This window comes from Macaca fascicularis, chromosome 18 (assembly GCF_037993035.2).
Source record: "Macaca fascicularis isolate 582-1 chromosome 18, T2T-MFA8v1.1".
NCBI classification, from domain to species: domain Eukaryota; kingdom Metazoa; phylum Chordata; class Mammalia; order Primates; family Cercopithecidae; genus Macaca; species Macaca fascicularis.
In genome coordinates, this window is record NC_088392.1 from 4,709,885 (window position 1) to 4,714,919 (window position 5,035).

General features: G+C 46.9%; 1 long non-coding RNA gene across 1 annotated transcript; it reads left to right on the forward strand.

Annotated features, from left to right (window-relative positions):
- The first annotated feature begins 889 nt into the window (after positions 1-889).
- LOC141409010 (uncharacterized) lies at positions 890-3,933 on the forward strand. The gene is made up of 2 exons (XR_012427050.1): positions 890-1,525; positions 2,900-3,933. It is a non-coding gene; the product is annotated as an uncharacterized lncRNA (long non-coding RNA).
- Positions 3,934-5,035: the final 1,102 nt, after the last annotated feature.

A 5,035-nucleotide genomic window follows, 5' to 3' on the forward strand; every position in this document is an offset into this window, starting at 1 on the left:
TTTAGGTCTCCAGTGCAATTTTACTAAGTCACTCCACCCTTCCTCCTCGTCCCCTCCCCCGTGCTCCATGGGGAGCTCTACGCTGTCTCTTGTCTCCCTTCCTCCAAGTCTCTCCCACCCACATGCCCTTAAATTACTCCTCCTGTCCAAATGGAATTTGGTGAAGGATTTCTCAATATCTGCGACCCAGCCATGCTCCGGCTCCTGGCCAGCTTAAGCTGACTTGGAAGAGGTAAGATATGCACATGAATTTTTCCTGAAGCACATAACAGCTTAAGATGTCTTAGGTTTTTCTTTAGATGGTTTTATTTACTTATTTTTTTTTCTTAGTTTTGGGGAAGTGGTGAGAATCTCAAGATTGTGGGAATTTCTAACTTGCAGATGGTGAGTCTTTTCTGTGGTTAACGTCGTGATGGTAATAACGAGAATGCTGATACTAATAACGACAGCCTTTTTATGTCGGAAAATGCATAAAAATAAAGATAAACAAGGAATGGAGAATGAAAACATGGTGAGTATCAGGGACAAGGCTCAGAGAACTCCCAGATAAAATGGAGCAATTTACAAAACATTTATGGGGGCTTTTAAGAACTGTGAATTTGTCAAGTGTGATGAAGCAGCAAGCAGCAGGCAATAGAAGGAATGTCTTCAGGAAAAAAAGGGGCCTGGTACTCGCCAAAAATCTGTGCAGCAGTTCTTCCTAATGCCTCCCCACCTCTTAGCAATACAGGCACAGATTTGGACGCTCTTCCTCTTCTACAGCGAGCAGGGTAATTGAACGAGCTGTTTAGAATTATGAAATGTCTTTGAAATTTTCAAGTATCCTTTTTCCTGAAAATAGTGCATGGAATAACTCAGGTCTTATTCTTTTTTTTTTTCCCTCCCCTAGGCACTGTCCCCACCGTGCTATTATCTTGAATGTGATTTACTTCAGCTCTTCCAAACAGACAACTGTCTGAACAATACAAGGATGCGGCCAGCACCCAAACAGACCACACTCCTCCGAAGTAGGAGGGCAATCATCACTCACCAGGGACTCCTAATGTCGAAAATGTATGCGATTCGGACCATGGCACCCGATCTAGGTAAACTGAACAGCACCACGAACTCACAGCATAGTGAACAATCCGCTCGGCAGTCGGAGACAAGCACATTTGCAATTTTTCTGAGATTTGTCAGAATTGGAATGACTCAATCCACGGAAGGTAATGGATGTGAAAATGGGAAATAGAGCCATGAGAACGGAAGGCCGCCTTATTTCCTCTGTTCCCGTGCCTGTGGGGTTTATGCTGTAATTCAGGAAGATGTGCCAAGGAAAGGCGCTGCTCTCACCAGCCTGGGTCCAGGGCTCTGGGCCACCATTGACGTGTCGGTGCACACCAACGGCGTCCCCGGGGAGCTTACCTGGCACTGCCAGAGCAGAGCAGCTCTGCTGCAAATCCGTGCTAACTCGGAAAGCTCTTGATGACCCAGAGCAGTTGGCTCTGCTGTCCTCTACCTTGCACTGTCCAGAGGACTTGGGATGGTAGGTACATGTGTATCCGCATGTGCCCACACTTGGGGCTGTCCATACAGTGTATCCACATGTGCCCACACTTGGGGCTGTCCATACAGTGTATCCACATGTGCTCACACTTGGGGCTGTACTTACACATGTATCCACATGTGCCCACGCTTGGGGCTGTCCATACAGTGTATCCACATGTGCCCACACTTGGGGCTGTCCATACAGTGTATCCACATGTGCTCACACTTGGGGCTGTACACACACTTGTATCCACATGTGCCCACACTTGGGGCTGTACACACACTTGTATCCACATGTGCCCACACTTGGGGCTGTACACACACGTATATCGTCATATGCCCACACTTGGGGCTATACACACACTTGTATCCACATGTGCCCACACTTGAGGCTGTCCATACAGTGTATCCACATGTGCCCACACTTGGGGCTGTCCATACAGTGTATCCACATGTGCCCACACTTGGGGCTGTCCATACAGTGTATCCACATGTGCCCACACTTGGGGCTGTCCATACAGTGTATCCACATGTGCCCACACTTGGGGCTGTCCACACACGTGTATCTGTATATGCCCACACTTGGGACTGCAGATGGTAACACATCAAGTGACCTGCAAGGGACCCGGACAGAGGATAGTGCAGTTCTGCGTTCTCATTTCTGACACTCTTTCTTCTTATTTCAGCAATGACTTCATTTGTGTGAAACAGTCTAATGTCAGTGCGGTTCTTTTGTGACACCTGGTGTGTTATTGTCACATTGTCATCACGATCGATTGGGAAAAAGCCCTGCAGCTATTTAAAAAATTCTGTTAAGAGGTTCCCTTTCCATTGATTCTAATTCCCCTACACTTACAAGATCATTTCTCATGAGTGAGATGCTCCTGTCCCTGTCCCACCTTGACAGGGGGTGGGTGAAGGCCTCTGAGGTCTCAGTGGTCACCCAGGCCTGCCCCATGCTTTTATCTGTGGTATCAGCCATTTATTACCGCCAGGTCTCCGGCTTCGTCCCCTGCTGGCTTGGCATCTCTGGATTACATACACGGCCTTAAAATTTTCAGGTCAATTTTTGATTGAAGGGATGATTATTTATGTGCTCGTCTTTGAGAATGGCATTTCCTTTAACTGGGGTCTGCAGAAACTTCGGAGTGGTCTTCCAGCCTGGCTTGGTGCAGGCCCTCCATCCGCAGGCTTGGATTTTTCAGGGTCTCAGGGTTGGTCTGGCTCAAGAACACTGACTCGTGTTTGCACATCTCAGAGGAGACTGACACGGGAAACCAGAGTGCCAGTTCATTAATTTACAGTGAGTAATATAAGTGTCAAGTGGACCAGATGTTGGCTTCATCCTGACCAACACATTCTCTCCCTGTAGGCAAGCTACTTGGGAAGTCAAACAATCAGAAGGATGCTTGGGGAACAGGCAGTCAGAACAGGAGCATGGAGTTTGATGATTCCAACGTCCAGCCACACGGTAAGATACACCTGTCAGGCAGGGCAGGCGCTGGGCTCGGGAGCAGAGAACCTGCTCCCAGGGTTGGTACTTAGGTGGGCTTTGCAGCAGTTTTCCCACATAACTGTCCTTTCTGGCGTTTCCATTTTAGGCCTGCATCTTATCATGCTAAAGGGCCTTCCCCTCGCCCTGAGATGTGTTTGACTAGCCTGCTTTTAATTCATGCTGGATGTGAAGGCGGTCCATCTCATTGATGGAGTTTTGTTTTGTTTAGCTCTGATCATGCTGTGTTGATTGTGTACCTTAATTCTCAGAGACAAAACCGATTTCCAGGTTCTTAAAGAGCACTCCTGCATGGCCTCCAGGGTGCCACGCCACCCCCTGCAGCTGCACGAGCTCCTTCTCATTCTTTATTCCTTTATGTGCTCCCTGTGATTAACCTGGCTGCTACTCCTGTGTCCATGGCTTGGGTCTGCCTCAGCCACCTCCGGCCCCCAACATCCCCACATCTTTCTCATCAGAGGGTGGTGGCACCTTTTGCTGCTCATGGTCCAGCATTGTCACAAGGATCAGATGGCAAACAAAGCACAGCGCTGTGAAGTCTGTGCAGAGAGAAGGGATTCTAATTTCTTTTCTTAAAAAAAAAATGGCTGTTGGGCTTGATTTTCTTCATTTCAGATTGTCTGGTGGGACCCAAGAGAAAGGTGGAAAATCACTTTAAAACAACTTCGACTGCAAACCCGTTTCCATGAAGTTCCTCTAGACTTTTGTTATGTTAGTAAATCTCCCCACATAATCTCATTTGGCATAATCTCATCTTTCACTTTGGTACAAGTGCTTTAAGATTTGATCACAGATCTCTTTTTCACAGATATCCTATTCACTAGCACCCTAATGTACACAAATGCTGTTTGGTTAAGAGGTACTAGCCACAAAATAAAAAATATATCTAAGAATTATCTGATATGACTTTGCAAATGCCTATCAACCAGCAAAGCGTTGCAATCAACCAGCAATACACAGTTGTTTAGTAATGCAGATCATTGCCAGCTTCACTCTTGTTAATTCGTGGCTCAGGTCCGTAGACTTTGACTTCATCTCCTGTTTTGGGAAGCTTTGCTGAACTTTAACCCGGGCTCTGTATCCACCAGTGCATTGCCTTGAAGCCTGTTTTGGTTTACCCAGCCCTCAATGGGCGTCCACCTGCTTACCGCTCCTCGGAATACCAGCCTTCACAGAAACTGCACCAGGAGATAATTAGTCACGCTAACAACCTCGGAAAGCACTGACGAGGCTGTTCAGACCCCTCATTGGAAACCGGAACAGGAGCTGTTGCTCTATAATTAGTGTATCACGCATAACTCCAAGCTGCTCACCTTCTGATACCTGGCTGCCCTCACCTTGTCTGCATCCCAACGCACAATGGAAGTGAGCGCCTGGCCTGCCATGGGTGTACAGGGTGTGTGGTGCAATATTTTGTGAGCATCATGTACCTGCAACTCTCATTAATTAAAAAGACAGCTGGTACCCTAAAAAAAAGAGGCACAGTTCATTTAATGACAGGTATTTTAAATGTGTATGCTAATTTCAGGTTTTTCCTTTCATCCCTCGGAAACACAGACGCGGAAGGAGGCTGCTGGAAGGAAGTGTGTGAGATGAGCTTATTTGTGAGTGAGCAGGAGGGAAGGGGTGGTGAACTTTCCTCCCAGGACGAGACGTGTACCTGCACTTCTCAGCCATGAGTGTCGGGAACCAGTCCTGGAGAAGCATGACAAATCGCTTCCCTGTGAAGGTGCATACCCTTTTCCTTTAGGAACAGTTGCGTCCTATTCTCTGCTATAGAAAACCATCAAAGTCTTTTTTGACATCTCTGACATGAAATAGTGAAGACAGTGCAGAAAGATGCTGCCTGGTCCCTAATGACCTTGTGTGGAGAGGGGAACAGAAACAGCTCATTAGAGTGATTTAATGTGGTATTTTGTTAAAACTAAATCAAAATAATCTATGGAATGTGGCTGAGATTCATCTGAACTTGAAATGCACAGGACTACGCTTTAT